At 34.0% G+C, this 18,030-nt stretch overlaps 1 protein-coding gene across 1 annotated transcript in view; it reads right to left on the bottom strand.

Annotated features, from left to right (window-relative positions):
- MACROD2 (mono-ADP ribosylhydrolase 2) overlaps positions 1-18,030 on the bottom strand; it is a 2,049,910-nt gene that overhangs the window by 1,629,475 nt on the left and 402,405 nt on the right. The window lies entirely within an intron of this gene.

Raw genomic sequence — 18,030 nt, 5'->3', positions numbered from 1 at the left:
AAAGAAAGAAAGAAAGAAAGAAAGAAAGAAAGAAAGAAAGAAAGAAAAACAAAAAACAGACTCTTAAATACAGAGAACAAACTATTGGTTACCAGGGCAGGAGGATGGGGGGATGAGTGAAACAGGTGAAGGGGATTAAGAGCACACTTAAGGAGATGAGCGCTGAGTAATATATAAAATTGTTGAATCATTATATTGTACAGCCAAAATTAATATAACACTGTTAATTATACCTGTGTTAAAAATATTTTTTTTTTTAAAAAGAATGGCAATTTTACATAAAGAACAGTGGCTGACCAAATACAAAAAGCATATGTAAGGACTCAGGCAGCATAACCACCCAGAACTATCTAATAAACAAGCAAACAGCCCTTAAGGAAAAATCAAAGTGTAGTAAATGATCTTCATGTTATCACAAAGTCATCAGCAAATGGTTATCCATTTGTTGTTAAACAAATGGAGAAGTATGACACATACTTTTATAAGATCTCCACCAAATATACTTAAAATCAAAAGTAGCTGGCATTTAAGACAACTATTACCAGAAAAATCCACTTTGTTGCAATATCCTAATGAATATCTGCAGGGGATTTAGAAGTTGATAATATTAGTCTATTAGTACTTATAATAATATCTTCTACTACTTTTTTCTTCTGAGGAAAAAAAAAAAAACCTTAACCTCATAAAGGGCAACTGTACTTTAACAGAAACAGTCCTAGGCTTATGGTCATTCACTTCCGTATCTTGTCTCTGCTGCTTCTTTCTAGCTATGTTACTTTTTAAGAAATTGACTATTCTGTCTTGTTTTCCTACGTAAAACAGATATAATAATATTTTCTTCACTGGAGGTTCTAGTTGATAGAGTGGCTAACAAACTTGGAGAATTCAATTTTCCAAAAGATAGTGCTAGAGGGCAATAAAAATTGTTTCAGGGAAAGAGTATCATAAATGATGAAGCCATAAGCAAAAGGCAAAGCTAAAAATCACTGAGAGAATTGTCACGGACTTCTCAAGGATTGTCTTCTCAAGTCACTGTTGGCAGAAGAATCCTAAAAAACTATGTTTGAATTGGAGTGGCGATTTACTGCTATATTCTCTTCCTCAGAGTTTATCTGCTGTCATATTCATTCCCCCAAAGCACAAACTTGATCAGATCACTGGTGCCTCCCTGGTTTCTATCCTCAACTCTATTTTTGCTCCAGACCATCTTGGTGATTATCAACCAGAGCCACCATTGCTGGCCTTGACCTCTCTCCTGCATTTAATACAAAGGAGACTACGAAAAGGCACCAAAGAAAAGAAAGACAAATTTGGAAGGATGAGTATAGCAGAATTCAATGGCGATAAAGCCATCATTAGCACAGGAGTATTTCATGAAACTATGAATTCTACAAGATAGATTTCATAGCAGGCTACTATTCATCATGGCTCTATCTAAAGATAGACGGAAATTACAATCATTAAGCTAACACTTTCTAGGAATATGCCCTTGAGTAAGCTGTTATGTTTGTCTTCATGTTCTCAGCAAATGGAGACAAACAATACACACCTTAGCATTATGGTGAAGACTAAATAATATATGGAATTGAATGCATTTAGCAAAGGACCTATTAGTAGTAGCCCAACAAAAATAAGCTGTTCTAGCAATGTGTGAGAAGGCCTTCAATAAACAGACATGAAGTAATGTGTTAATTTCAATAATATGCAGGTAATGCAATCACTACTACAAGATCCACACATCTTTATAAGTCCTTTCATATATGCAGTGTGTATCTAAGCATGAACATGTGTGTGTGTTTTTTAAATCATTTGAAATTGGTAAAGGGCAGATTTTCAAATTGATTGCTGAAAAGCAACATTCCATTACATGGCATTTCAATAAGCTGATTTGCCAAATATAATTAAAAGAGAGCACATATGCTCCAGGTAAGAAGTCAACATCAAAAAAGAAATACATGCACTTAAAAATTGGCTCTGCCAGAAATAGGCCACCCACTGCCCTTGATTGTTTTGGAAGTCCATTAAAATCAGTAAAGGAAACAGATACTAAAAACTTTAAAGTTCTTTTATGTTTACTTTCTTCAAGTAAAAATGCTATCTGTGACATGTAGACTTTAAAGGGTTACATTACTAAGGATTAAACTGATCCATTAAAGGAACAGGATAGCCTTATGTTGATACTTATTTTAAAATTGTGAAATGATGAAAGTAATTTCTGTGGCCCTTTTTAAACTATGAATCACAACAGAGTTAATGGAAGTTAATGTAAACAGCAATGAAATAATAAAACTGTAATTTGATAAAGGTATAGCCATCTACATTTCAATAAAAATGTATATGACATGTATAACTAAGTGATAGATGTATCATTTTACTCCTAAAGCTTTACTTAAATGATTACTGTATCTACATTTCCATCTCAAAAAAAATTACTTTAGAATACACTTTACTTTGCCAGAAAGAACTTTTTCTCCACTGATTACTAAGATGAGATGTCATACTGTTAGCTGAGAGCATTTATAATGAAAAGTTTTCATTGTAACTTGTCACCAATATGATGCCTTCCAAAATCCCTCAGTATGAGTTTTAACAATCCCTGATTTCTTTTTGACACCTTTGAACAGAGCAGAGGAGTGGGATTACATAAAGGACCCTTTTGTGTTTCTTCCTTCCTCTTTCTTACCTGCATTCCCAATTTATAATTACTGTGAAAACTGGTTTTTTGGCTAGGAAAAAACTCCTAAGGATTTCAAAAGAAAACTCCTAAAAGGTTCCAGATATTCTAAAGCACATCTGAAAACGGAACAAGATGTTATTTAAATTTACTTAGTGAAAATTACCACAGTTGTGACAAGAGCTACAACGAACACAGTTACACAAGAACCACAAGTATGTGAAGTAAACATTATACCCCCTAGGTTCACAGCTTCATGAGTTTAAAATTCTTCAAACTGTACTCCAGTGCATTTGCCTTGCTTTGCGCAGATTCTGTCCACTTGCTCTGACTCCATTCACACTTGACAGATGGTCACATCGTTCATGATATTTCCTGTTTAGCACCATATTTAAAAATCAACTGCAGGGGAATGTAGCCTGGCAGTGGACTTTTCTCCAATAAATATCCACACCAGGAGACATCAAAAACCTTTCTTCTTTCAGATGGAAATAAAACATTTGTGTTTATATTACCACAACTTTAGCTCACTTCATTTCCTGGTACCAACTACAGCCAATTACAGCTGGTACCTATTATAAAATGTTAAAAGCCTTGATTTTCCATATAGTTGTCTCAAAAACATTGTTTTAAAGTAAAAGAAAGCTCTAGACTAATAATTTCAAATGATAAGCAGTTCTTTTTTGTTCCCTGACAATCAAATATTCAATTTCAGTGGCTTTCTTCTCTAATAAAATATCACTGACTTAAAATCTCTGATTTTTATGAATTTGAATCCTAGAAGTATCAATTAGACTACACTCATTGGTGCGAAATAATGTGAGAAATACAATGGAATTGTTTTTTGTTAATTTACCAGCGTATTTTGGCATTCTAAGCCTTCTCTTATTTTAAGAGTAGGCTTCCAAGAAGCATAAACAAATGAGTAAATAAAGCATTTAAATCACTAAAGCTTAAGAAAGAAATAGCTAATAGAAAAAAATCTGAAATTTACAAGAGATTTATATCTATATTTCCAAAGGTTGGTAATATGTTAAATTTTAAAACCATGATAAAATATTTAATGGAAATATGTCACTAAATTTCTCTATTAAATATGCACATAAGAAATAAAGAAGGGGCTGGAGGCCATAATTTTGGATTATTACTTTAATAGATAAAAGTTGAACTTAATGAAAAGTTGGTTTTTATTTCTAATAATAGCCTCTTTTTGTCCCCCTGTCACATAGTCAACTTAATTGAAGGATCCATCTGTGTAGCTGATACATAAAAATTTTCAAGTATTTAGAAAAGATAGAGTCACCACCATTTCTCTAACCAATAATAATTTCCTAATTTACAAGTCATAATATTTGGTGAACCTTATATTTAAATGAACTGTGACAATGAATCAGGAAAACTGATTTTTAAACCCCATCTTATGTCATTTTAGAGCTTTTAAATAGTCTTTCCATCTCTTTGGAATGAATGGCTAGCACTATCAGTCCTCTCATTTAACAAATGGCCAATCTCTTGAAGTCGAGCTCAAGTGCCTAAGGCAAATTGATAGCAAAGACAAAAATCAAAATCCAAACATTTCCAAACTATGAATATCATTTTCTTCACAAGTTCTGTGTGTATAAAGGAACAAAAGGCACATTTTTTTGCCTGTGTTTTTGTGTTTTAAACAAATCTTTATGGAGAGTTTACTATTTACTTAGCACTGTGCTGGTCGTGCAGTTAGAAAAAAGTGGTTAAGTTCCAAGTTCCTGCTAGAAGACTTCAGTTTGAGGCAGCTTCCATACAAACGAGGAAGTGTAGGAAATATATATGGGTTTCTATGGTGGTCCCTTCACTGGTATGTACTTTTATTCTTAAATATAAAAAGCACTAACACATTCTTAATCCCAGATTTAGAGAAAATTTGTGGGTTCCCTGTTCCCCAAACTTTTCCTATAAATGTATCCTTTCAAAGGGTACTTCAAATTCCTCTTTCAACTTGGAGCAGTGTCCCTGAGAGTATGGTGTCTTTGTTTACAGTGTTTTTTGAAATGATTTTAAATAGCAAACATAGGTACAGGTTTTTGTTTTTTTTTTTTTTTTTTTTAGTAGTAGTTATGTATTTATGTGAAACGTATTGTTTTTTCTTTTACTACATATATGCCAATATTCCTTTTAAATTTAGGGTTGTTTTAAAGCAACATAACAGAGGTGTCTGGGTGGCCCAGTCAGTTTAGCTTCCAACTTCAGCTCAGGTCATGATCTCATGGCTCCTGAGTTCGAGCCCCACATTGGGTTCTGTGCTGACAGCTCAGAGCCTGGAGTCTACTTCAGATTCTGTGTCTCCCTCTCTGCCCCTCCGCAGCTTGTTCTCTGTTTCTCTCTCCCTTTCTCTCCCTCTCTCAAGAATAAACATAAAAAAAATGTAAAGCAACATAACAAAACAAGGCACAAATAATAATACATGATTACTCAGTTACAGCAAAAAATCTGAAAATGGTTCAAGACTGGATGAAGTTTGGGAAATCCTAAGGCTGCAGCCTCCTGACAAAACACAGAATACCTAACAAATTTGCGGGTCACCCTTGACAAGAAGCCATGTTAACCTTTTCAGGATCAATCCCGTTATAGTATACATGGTAGCAAAACAAAATATTATCCTTTTTATCACCAGAACTTAACTTTAGAAAATTGATGACCATGTTCATCAAAGCCAGAGCTTCAAAAACCTACGTAGTTCATGGAATTGCATGATTGGGGATATAAGGTACAGCATGGTGACTACAGTTAACACTACTGTCTTACATATTTGAAAATTGCTATAAGTCTAGATCTTAAAAATCATAAGAAAAAAAATTGCAACTAGGTGGGGTGATGGATGTTAACTAAATTTATTGTGGCAATTATTTCACAATATATACATTTCTTAAATCATGATGTTCTACACTTTAAACTTACATAACATTCTATGTAATTATATCTCAACAAAACTGGAAAAATGGTTACATGGCTAATTTTATGTTTTATTTTACAATTTTTTAATTAATATTGTAATATATGAATACCCATTAAGTTATACACTCACATGGGTGAATTTTATAGTATGTGAATTACATCTCAATAAAGCTGTTAAAAATTATGTCAACTTGCAAAAAGCATAACATAAATGCCAACTGGTAATACAAAAGGTGTAAATATTTGTAGCATGCTGCACAAGTGAAGAGCACAAGTTCTGGAACCAGCCTTTCTGGATTTAAATTGTGGCACCACTGCTTCTCCCTTACATAATTCTAGAAAGTTACTTAACCTCTCCATGACTTGGTTTCTGCTATTCTAAAATAGGAACATAGTAGCTTTTTCACAGGGTACCATGAGGATTAAGAGAGTTAATATTTCTAAAGTGCTTAAATGAGTGCTGATCACATATGAAACATTAGGGCTAGTCATTATTACTAGTGAAAGTGCTTGGATAGAAGCACATCTGGTGGGTTTAGGGTGCATTTGGAAAGGGAGAGTTAGACTACTTATAACCCACTGAAGAACAATAGTCCACTTTATGAAAGATATGAAATTTCAAGAGCTTATTGAAAAACATTTGTTGTAGATGAAATGGAGCAAATATAGAAATGAAAAATGGCAATAATGGGAAAACCTGTGCAACTAGAATGCAGATGAACAGAAAGGAAGACACCGACCAAATTTGCCTGAGAAGGCCTGACATGCTAAGGGAAAAGCAATAAAATAGTTAAGGAGAACTAATATAACCTCAATCAGAGAATAAAAAAATTTGGTACTACCCTTCTAGGTGATTCTAATGGTGAATAGATGGCTATAGCCTCATGAATCGCCCAATAAGCCACAACAAATTTCCTTATGCCCCTACACAAGAATGAGTTGGGATATTTAATTACTGTCAGATATGTACTTAGAAATACAATATTATTTTATTATCTACTTCTGCAGGCCAGAGTCTGTGGACACAGACTTTTAGATAAAGGTTAATCAGAGCATGCTCTTGAGAGGAAAGGAAGCAACATTAGGCAAAGAGAAAAATTGAGCTGTGATATAATTGCAACAAAGAACTCAGCCAATCCCACAGGAGCTCTGGAGCTGGGATGGCCCTTCAATTCCCCTGACCTGAGGCAAGGACTGTTTTTGTAATCCCTGCATTGACCTATCATTTTATGTGAGGAGTAAGTATAGTGGGGAATGTAGCCTTGAGAGAGGCAGCTCCCATCAGATGAGGGCAATTGACAAACAGGGCCTGGGAATCACCATAGCCAGGACCCCTTGCAGGTGGGAAAGCGTGCCCTACTCCAGGAGGGGATCACTACATCCGTGGTTCCTATGTTGTAGTCCCCAGAACAGCAGTAGCAGCAGCAAGGTCTGGAAACTTATTAGAAATGCAAATTCTCAGGCCCCATGCAAGAGCTACTGAACAGGAAGCTCTAGAAATGGGGTCCAGCAATCTGTGTTTCAATAAGCCTACCAGGAAATTCTGATGCATGCTAAGTTTGAGAACCACTGCCACATATAGTATGTAAAATATGAAATGTACACAAAACTATTTTATTGTAGCAACAGTTGTCATACAGCCTGTACTTTGTAAATGCACATCATGAACTGGAAAATAAGAAAATTTAATCACTTAGAGCCCTGACTTTGGGTCAGTTACAGAGCTGTTGGTTAATAGACTTGAAGGTAATTACTAAACTGTAGCAATATTTGATATGGCACTTAATATATGACACAGACCAATGGAAAAGTGAGTTAATAAAATAATAAAGCTATATTCATTGCCAAAAAAAAAGTCTATAAATATAAAAGAATATGCTAAGGGCAAAAAAAATATGAACTGAGTAAAGCAAAATGCTAAGGGGTGTACAACTCTAGTCAAATCCAACTTGGTTGGCATTTTAACTCTCTTCTTGGGCTTCAAAGACCCTCAGGTAAAAATAACAAGATGAGTTCAGAAAGGAGGGAAGGAATGACTTCAAGGCAATTTATCTTTCCTAAAGAAGTGGTCTTTGTAGCCAAGAGGGATACACAGAGTTGGAAAATGCCAAGGAAAATCTCCAAGTCTTCATTAACTCTATGTGATGGAGAGCAGTAAGACAAATGCCAAACAGTGACAGGACAAGGTGGTGAAAATATTCTTCTTCATAGATATCATCACTCCAAGTATTCAATGACACAGGAGCCATGGTGTAATCTGCAACTCATTAGAGTATTCCAGGGAACCTTCTGAGAAAATGATAAATGAAGTATCAGATGCCTCACACAAATAGTTTCAAATTTTCATAGTGTTTTCTTTGAGCCTGGAACTAGCAGCCTTAGCTATTGGAATAAAAGCTGTATCTTACATTACTACATAGTTCTCTATCTTCAAAGCCCTTTCACAGATATCTATAATTTGACTCTCAGAAGTACTTTTGAGATGGTCAGTGTGGTATCCACATTCCATAAATAAAGAAATGGGCCTAAAAAGGTTAAGTGACTTGTTCGAAGTCCCATAGAAGCTCATTAGAGAGAGTGCTATTCATTATTAGCACTTATTATTATGCTTTATGGAATGTTTCCTAGATACCACAGATGAAGCCAGAAGTTATAGTAATATTTTATAGAATCCTCACAAAATCCTTCAAGTTAAATATTATTATTTTTCTCTCTTATAAAGAAACAAATAGGGGTTAGGTAGTTTGCCCAACAGCATACAGCTACTAAGTGGCAGAGCCAGAGCTGAGGGAAGTCTGGCTCTAAAGCATGCATTCCTTCCACTATGCTATTTCAGCTGGTCTTGGGTGGGCCTGGGCATTGTGCTTAGGTGATTTTAATGTGCACAAGGATGGGTAAACCCTGCTGAGCTGCTACAGTGGAAAAACATGTACAATTCTGACCAGGACACAAGCTAGAGTGTAAATGTGTAAACTAAGTTAAAATAAATAAAAAGGCATAGGAAGTAAATAAGAAATGAGTTACTTCAAAAAAGAAGACTAAATAAAATATAATATGCCAAATTCCACTGTTTTGATAAACAAATATTAAGACATTAAGTATTGGTAGGTTTACCCATGAGTATCAGGAGCAAGAAATCTAAAAGCAAGGTTCACATCAAGTTTTACAGAAATAGAATGATATTTTCAGATTCTGAAGGTCAGAACTCAACCTGATATTTTATTTGACTTATAATCTCTTAAAATTTTTCTCCATGTTGAATAAGCCCTCCCCCCACCTTTTTTTTTTTTTTTTTTTTTTTTTTTTTTTTTGCATTTCAACAGTTTTGTACAAAACCAGTGTTTTAATGATTTGGCTTCTTCAAAAGGTAGTTAAATGTTGATTTGTCATTCTCCTGGCATAATGACCAAACAGAATACTCCATCAGTTTGTTGACCTGATATCCGTAAGTGCTGCCAAACAGGTCAGCAATTAATGTCTTTGCTGAGTAGTTGGTTTCCATGATATCTACACAAAAACAATTTTCTTTGAATTTAAGGCAAAACAGAAGACAATCCCTTCATTCACGAAAGTTAGCCTGTCATCTGAAACTCACAAGCTACTGCACTAGCAGCTCTTCTCAGACACCAAGACTTATTTCCTCCTCCCAGTTGCCAATCTCCATTTCACCTAGAAAAGCTACAACCCCCTCTTTTTCGCTATTAGATTCCACATTAACACCTCCCAGCCACCAAACCTCCTAACTTTCTCCTTTGCCTACCTTTACAGCATGAGATCAAGAGCAAATGCTCCAGAAAGCTTAAAATCTTACAGCTGCACAAAATACACATGGGAAACAAAACCTTCCAAGACAGAGCATCTTTTAAGGTTTAATTTAACCTAAGCATGTTGCTTAAATATATTTCTGTCTACTGGCTACAAAATTCCATATTGTTAAAGATTTTTTTTTAATTTTTTTAACGTTTATTTATTTTTGAGACAGAGAGAGACAGAGCATGAACAGGGGACGGTCAGAGAGAGAGGGAGACACAGAATCGGAAACAGGCTCCAGGCTCTGAGCCATCAGCCCAGAGCCCGACGCGGGGCTCGAACTCCCGGACCGCGAGATCGTGCCCTGAGCCGAAGTCCAATGCTTAACCAACTGAGCCACCCAGGCGCCCCCATATTGTTAAAGATTTTTAAAAAGTATAGTATAATTCACATTTTATGTTACAATCTGGTGATGTTTTAATTCATTAAAATATATTTTAATAATAATTTTAATCTCATCTTAATATTTTTGCTTCATCATCATGTTTCTGTGATTTTTTATTTGAAATTGTTATTTACAGAGTTATTTATAAAAAAGTAACATTTAAAATTTTTAGAAGTAGTGTTCACTTTAATAGTGTTTTTTTTTTTCCCCCTCTCCCATTCTGATTTAAAATGGAGAGAACAATTTCCTCTTGGAACAACAACAAAAAAATTGAATACAGCATCCCAAGATATGTAAATAGAGACGCTGGGGACACACAAAAAAATATTTAGATATAAAACACAGATGGAGAATTTACTTGATCTCTAATGTAAAGCTTCTAAAAAATACACTTTCCTAAACAAATATAACTATTTTAAATGCATACTTCCCAAATTAGGAAAAAAAAAATACCACAAAACTACATTCACACAAAAAAAGTATATACACCTAATCAGAAAGCTTGTGTCTTCTATCCATTTTCATGGTTAACCACCAGTGAATAGGGAATTGAGGATACCTATTTTTAAAAAACAGATGATCAATTAGGTTGATGACACATAGCTATATAAAGAAAAAAAAAACACAGAAAATGTGCAGAAAAGTGTAATATGAAATATTTAACATATTTTATTTTTTAATCTCCATCTGATGATATAAATCTAATAACCAACTATCACTGCCTACTCCACAGCCCTATACTGCAAGTTCTTAAAGAAAATACCTTTCTATCAGATGTCTCAAAAGATCTTATTAGCAAGATTGAAGAATGCCTTTGTCATATCAAATATGCTCAGCTGTTTACCTCATGGTGAAGTAGTGTTAGAACCATTTAAAGATGTGTCTGACATCATTAATCTATTTGACCTCTGACCTGCAGATCTAAACTGTAACTATGGTGACCAAAGCTTGACCTTACAATGCTGAGAAACTTTAAAGCTCTGCAGTATTTTGGGTCACATTGTTAAGTTAGACAAAGGGGTAAAGAAATAATGTGACAGTTTCCTGGGAATTAAGGTCAGCAGGTCAATTGTGCTGAAGCTTTTTGTGATAAGGAAACTAGTTAATTTTTTTTTTTGATCTGTTGAAGTTTTTAGAATAGTAGAAGCTGTGAAACATGCAAATAAATCAATTCTTTAAACTCTAAGGAAGTTGGAAAAAGTACAATTAGTGTTAAACATTCAGTAATATAATATACCCTACACTGTATAGATGTAATACAATATACCCCCATTATCAAGGTCTATACAATCGCAAGTAAATAATTTCATCTGCAAACTCCTGCTCTATATCAAAATTATAAAATGATCATTGTTTTAAACGCAGGGACGTTCTTGTGAACAAATGCATAGTCATTTACTTTAAAATATATTAAATAAAAATTACCCACATGTACAAACAATATTATTGTCTAAGGAAAACGAATAATAAACAAAAACAACAAGCATGTAAGTATAGAGCTAGTGTTAACACCACGTAATGGTGGCTACCCCTCCTAAATATGAGCACTCTCTGTATTTAGGTGTGCTCTCGCTGCATGATTAAAGCAGAACTTCACACAGAAACTGTGAACCTCTGTTTTCAAGAGCTTCTAATTACACCAATAATAAGCTAGATTAACCTTTTCCACAAAAAGTCACGTTCTGAGGCACTGCTCCATGGATATTTATCCTTAAGCCGTGGTTATTTCTATGCTAATCATTGGAAGCCAATTATTTTTTTTACTACATATATATGTACATATATATATATGTGTGTGTGTGTGTGTGTGTGTGTGTGTGTGTGTAGTGTGTGTGTGTGTGTGTAGTGTGTCTGCAGAAAAATAGTAAGCAAGAGAATTTTCCATATAAGCAAAGCAAATTTAAATGGCCTCCAACCAACACAATTTTAAAACATACACCCTACACAAATTCTATATACAATTTACATTTGCCATTATTTTATAACTAATAAAATCTATTTTTCTCTAAAGAATCTGGAAGATGGTGTTATAATTCAAATGTATTTCAGCTCATATTTTAATGTGAGAGAAATTACACACACATATACACACTCACAAATGTTACCAGATATATAAACACCTGGAAAAGAAAGCACACTATATATTTCTTTTATGTTTTTCATTTGAAAGTTTGGAGTCTCAGAAAGCAGAACTGCTGAAAGACTAGATACCACTTGGTGCTTGATTTTCTCATCCGTCACCTACATATCTGTTCAAAAGAATATACCAGCAATTTTTCTCCCATATGTCCCTTAGAGACTTTAGGAGTCTTTAGAAGGTTCGAAGGAGCCTTTGGAAAGGCAAAAGATTTGAACACTTAAAAAAGAAAATTCAAGTGTGGGTCACTATAAATGAATTTTGACAGTATGCCCCAGGGAGGAGAATGCTTCTAAACAAACCACACTGGCACATAGTTATAAAGCCATGGTAGAATCAGGCATGCGCAGTAAAGAATATACAACAAACAAAACCAATGAAATCTTTTGATCACATTTTTCTGTTGAGATATGGACTAGATGAAAATAAATCCTAGGCTGAAAACTTTTTAAAGCATCAGTGGATAATAATGTGAAGAAATACCTCATGGAACCTTCTAAAAACAGGAATCTATTATCAGCAGACTGGAAGTCTAATGTAAATAAGAAATAAAGGTACAGGGGAGAGAAGGGGGGCACTGGGAGGTGGGAGTAATGTTGGGAGGGACTAAACCAGAAAAACAAATGACTTAATACATTTCCCTTCTCTAATACATCACATTTTAAAATCCGATCAGCTTTAACCAAGAATGGCTAAAAGTCTGCTACTAAAAAAGACACAAGGCCGAAGGGCTTTTAGATAGACATGTATACAGACACCAAATATCCTAAGCACATTTCATTTTCATGTTACTGTCACTGTTTCTGTTACTTGTCTCAAAATATACTTAGTGATAACATATCATTTTTTAAAATACACTCACTACTGGATATAATTTGCTAATATTTTATTTAGAATATCAGTATTAATGTTCTTAAGACTGGCCAATAATTTTCACTTATACGTGTGCTAACTTTGGTTTCATTTCAGTTTTTGCTAACTTTGAAAAGCTGGCATATATTTAACTTAGTTACTACTAGCAGAAACAAAATGTATCAAACCAGTAAATTAAGAAGAAACATTGGGGAAACAGAACAACTAGGAAGAAGATGTGGAGTGTTTGCATTATTGAAATCCTAAATGTGGGGCACCTGGGTGGCTCAGTCCATGGGGCATCAGACTTCAGCTGAGGTCATGATCTCACAATTCAAGAGTTAGAGCCTCATGTCAGGCTCTGTGCTGACAGCTGAGAGCTTGGAGTCTGCTTTGGATTCTGTGTCTCCCTCTTTCTCTGACCCTCCCCCACTAGTGCTCTGTCTTGCTCTCATTCAAAAATGAGTGAACATTAAAAGAATAAAAAAGTAAATTTAAAAAAAAAACAAACAAACAGAAATCCTAAATGTGAGTGCAAGAATATGATTGGAATCCTACCTCCTAGAGTTGAAGATTCCACTTGGACCCATCTATCTGGTACATGCCAAACATTTATGGTTGTTTCTGTTTCCATACATAGGTATTAAAATAATGCAGAAAGACTCATGCAAATGAACTGCATAATTAACAGAGGTTAGAACCTTCTTGTGGGAAGTTCAGTGGAGGAAATTGGGACATAAGGATGGGACCATAACGAGGGTGCCCTTGTAAATAAAGGGAATTTATTGAGCTTTCAAATTCTAGAATTTGAGAACTGTATGCTTGTTTTCTCTTCTACTGTCATGAATAATCATTATAAATCAACCCAAGGGGGTTAAGATAGATAGAAAAGAAACATGAACAACTGCTTCTTCAAGTTCCTCTATGGTTATTAGTCTACTTAGGTTTCTAAATCTCTTGAATCAAATTTTGTAATTGTCTTTTCTTAGAAAATAATATATTTCATTCAGATTCTGAATGGCACGGGTATAGCATTTTCTTATCATTTTCTTAATCTCTATAACTATATTCATTTTCTATTTCTCATCCTTAATTTGTGTTTTGTTTTTGTTTCAAAATCAGATTTGCTAATGTCTGTAAGTTTTTTTTCTGCTTTAACTCTTATCTAGTTCCCTTCTCTTACTTTCTTCATGCTTGCACTGTTCTATTTCCTGTTCATTTTTTCTATCCTTGCTTAGTAATAAATGCATTTGAGAATATATGTTTTCTTCTGCTTACTGCTTTGGCTATGCAACATACATTTTGGTATGTAATTATCCATATTTTGCTTACTCTAAATAGTTAAAGATAGTCTGAACTGAAATATAAAGAATGAGAAGAATTTAACTAGATGAAGAAAAAAAGGAAGAGTAATACTGGAAGAGGGAACTTACATGCAAAAGGCTTATACTGTAAGGGAGACTGGCAAAGGCCTCTTAAAAATATATAATAATCATGGGGTGCTTGGGTGGCTCAGTTGGTGAAGCATGTGACTCTTGATCTTGTGGCTGTGGGTTCAGGCCCCAGGCTGGTTGTTGAGATTCCTTCAAAATTAAAACACACACACACACACGCATACACCCCACAGATATACCATGAAGATTCTAAAAGCTTCTTTATTTGGTTATTTTATTACTTGACTTGATTTCTGATAATCTCAATATAGTAACTGCTCAGTAATCAAATATGTAAAATAAAGTCACAGAAATCCTAAATGTGAGTGTAAGAATATGATGCTCTCAAACACTTGATTTCTGATAATCTCAATATAGTAACTGCTCAGCAATCAAATATGTAAAATAAAGTCAATAATTAGAAAAGAACAAACTTTTTTTCTTATTTTATTACTAAGAATATAAAAAGCATGTATTCAGATAAATGCAGATGAAATATGATCAAAGTTATTATTTTTAAAGCTTACAAAAAGCTGGATTCACCCAAACATATTCCATATTCAATATAAAGAAGTTTATTATAAATTTCTCAAAGTTACAAAATATGAGGGCAGAAGTTGTAGTTAATATAAGACATGAAAGGGAAATATTTCTTATTAAACATAATTAAATATTTTTATATTTAAAAACAGTACCCTAAAAAAATCTTTTACACTTAGCAATTCCCCCACTGAGTTCAATATGTATATAAATGAATTCAGCATGATTAACAATCTAATAATTGTTTAATTTTTAGGATCTTCATTTATACACTTACACTATAATGTTTTAACATACTACCACATAGACTGCATTCCTCTACAGAAAATGCTATTGTTTACCTGATAAAGCCCAGGGAGATTCTTCAGCAGTTTCTTATAAAAAAGAAACTGGTTTTTAAGTCTCCCTTGAAAGGAAATTAAATAGAAAATCCTGCATTTAAATAACACTGAGGTACTGACACCAATAGATTGAGGCCAGGAAATTCAAAGTTAAAGTTAAAGCTGGTACTCTGTCCTTAAAACAGGCTATTGTCCTGTCCCCACCCCAGTCTTGTAAATTTAATTAAACCTAAATTCTGAGCAGTTGATATAAGTGGCTCAGAAAACTATAGGAATTTTCATCCTTTAGGTGGCCTTTTGTGCTCTACTTCCTCTCACTGAGACATAAACTCTATGTACGTTTTCTCTTCTCTTAAAAAAAAAATCAGGTTAAAAAAAACACTTTGTTTCAAGTATTCACTGTCTTCACAAACCCAAGGAAATAACTTTACCTTTAAAGTCCTTTCAGTCTCACTACTTCTAGCCTGAAGTTTCATCAAAAGGTACACTTTTGATTATTTACCATAGTGTTTTTTTATACTCCTCGACATGGAAATGCTTTTTTAAGGTGACTTTGCTTTCTAATAATTAAGTTAGACTATATAACATGAAAATTCAATTACAACTTACACATTGATACTTTCCCTCAAATCATCCTTAACCACATTAGTTTTGAAGTACTGAATAAGAATCTAATATTAAAGTTTAAAGTGACATTTTCAAAACAGCTGAGAAAAGTTAATTTCTATTTATAATTACAGTCTTGAAAATTCTATGGTAATTATTTCACATTGAAAAAATTCAACCAGGGGCACCTGGGTGGCTCAGTCAGTTGAGCATCCAACTTCGCCTCAGGTCATGATCTCATGGCTCTTGAGTTCAATCCTCCCGTAGGGCTCTGTGCTGATAGCTCGGAGCCTGGAGCCTGTGTCTGATACTGTGTCTCCCTCTTCCTTTGCCCCTCCCCACTCACATTCTGTCTGATTCTCAAAAATAAACAAACATTAAAAAAAAACTAAATCAATAAAACAACTAGTTTTAACTTCACAAGAGTTTGTATTTCATTCTGTTCAGTATCTTAGCTTTGCCAACAATTCAAATTGATTTTCAATAGCCAAAAGAATTTTTTTTAAGTTGTACAACAATTACTTCTGAAATGATCTTTCACTTTATTCAATATGAACATATGTGGGGAAAAAATGGAGTGTATTTCTGCAATAAGTATTTATCAACTGTATTTTAGATACCTTTTTAAATGAGGATGTGGATTTGGTAAAGCACAAAGATGACATGAAATGTCTATGTTCTAAATGTACATATATATGTATATATATATAAATGTATATATATATGTGTATATATATATACATTTATATATACATACATACATATATATACATATATACATACATATATATACATATATATGCATATATACATACATATATATACCTACATATATATACATGTGTGTATATATATATATATACACACATATATATATAATTAGGGGGGGAAGGTAAGTAAGAAATAGGACTTTATCTGCACGTGTCATTATTTATTGTATTCAAGGAACAGTACATATCATGTCATGTGATAACTAAGGCCTGAAGGTAACTGCAAATGATATCAGTGAACATAGCAAGTCAGAAGCTCCACAAGTCCATGCCTCAAGAGAAAGACTCATCAAGAAATCAAGCAAAACTGTCACAATCGACTTTGTCAGAATTCTGGGAAATAGTGGGAGGTTTATACAAACCAAGTCAGCACTAAATCAAAACAAAAGAAACTTTAAAATGCCAGAAAAGATTTGTACTATTTGTCCTTGTCCTTGTCCCAACTTCCTCCTTGTTCAAAGTGGTCTTAAAGATGGTGGCTAGCTTCCCTCATATATAACCTGGTCCTTGGTTCCAGGAGAAACACAGAAAGCCTTACTTGCAAAGAGTTATATTTATCTATTCTAACCTTCAAGGTATAGCTGGAGGAACAACACATGGCATCTGACTTTGTTCTGCCTAACTGGGAACTCACTTAGGGGGGAAAAATGGCAAGAATTCCTTGAAAATATTGTAAGGTAAACAACCCACAACTACCTGAAACAAAGGATTATGCTTGAGACATACAATTCAGCAACCAAAGATAGGGAGAAAAGGCTGGGGAGACAGCCTTTTTGGAAAATAGGGCATGTAGATCAGGCATATATACTGGAGATTTTGAAAAGCCATGCACATGCCCAGAAAAGACCTAAAAATAAACAAATGTTTTTACCTCTTACTGATCTGTGTGCTCAGTTCAAGCAAGAAGTTGAGACTAATCCAGAGATGAGAAATGATCTGGCAGTATTGAAGGAGAGCCCTAGCAAAAACCAATTTGTATATACTAGAAAAGATTTGAGGGGTATCTTTTCCTATTTTTTCTTTCTCCTTTTTTTTCTGTTTTTTTCCTTGTTCTCTCTCATTTTATTTTTTTTTTTTTTATTTTTTTCTGCTGCCTGATATTTAGGTTAATCTCTGGAAAGACACTAGCTGAACAGAAGCTAAAAGAATATAGACCTCAGAGATCACATGTGACAAAAAATACAGACTTCACAAAATTAAATCTAAAAGTCACAAAACAAGTAGTTACACCTAGCAATAAAGATAAACCCAAGGAAAGAGTAAGAATCAGGTTTCTAGAGTTACCACATTATAATATTATAATTTCCAGTTTTCAACTAAAAGCCTATAAATGAGGCATGCCAAAAATAAATGAAGAACAAGAAGAACAAGAGGAGGAAGAGGAGGAGGAAGAGGAAGAGGAAGAAGAAACAACAACTATGATCTACTAACAGAGGCAGTTAACAGAAACTGTTCCTGAGAAAGCACAGACATTGGACTTCATAGACAAAGACTTTAAATCACCTGTCTGAATAAATCAAAGGACTAAAAAAATACAGGAGTATGATA

The sequence above is a fragment of the Herpailurus yagouaroundi genome, unplaced genomic scaffold (assembly GCF_014898765.1).
Source record: "Herpailurus yagouaroundi ecotype Mexico unplaced genomic scaffold, PumYag 196, whole genome shotgun sequence".
NCBI classification, from domain to species: domain Eukaryota; kingdom Metazoa; phylum Chordata; class Mammalia; order Carnivora; family Felidae; genus Herpailurus; species Herpailurus yagouaroundi.
This window is presented reverse-complemented; position numbering and strand designations above follow the sequence as displayed.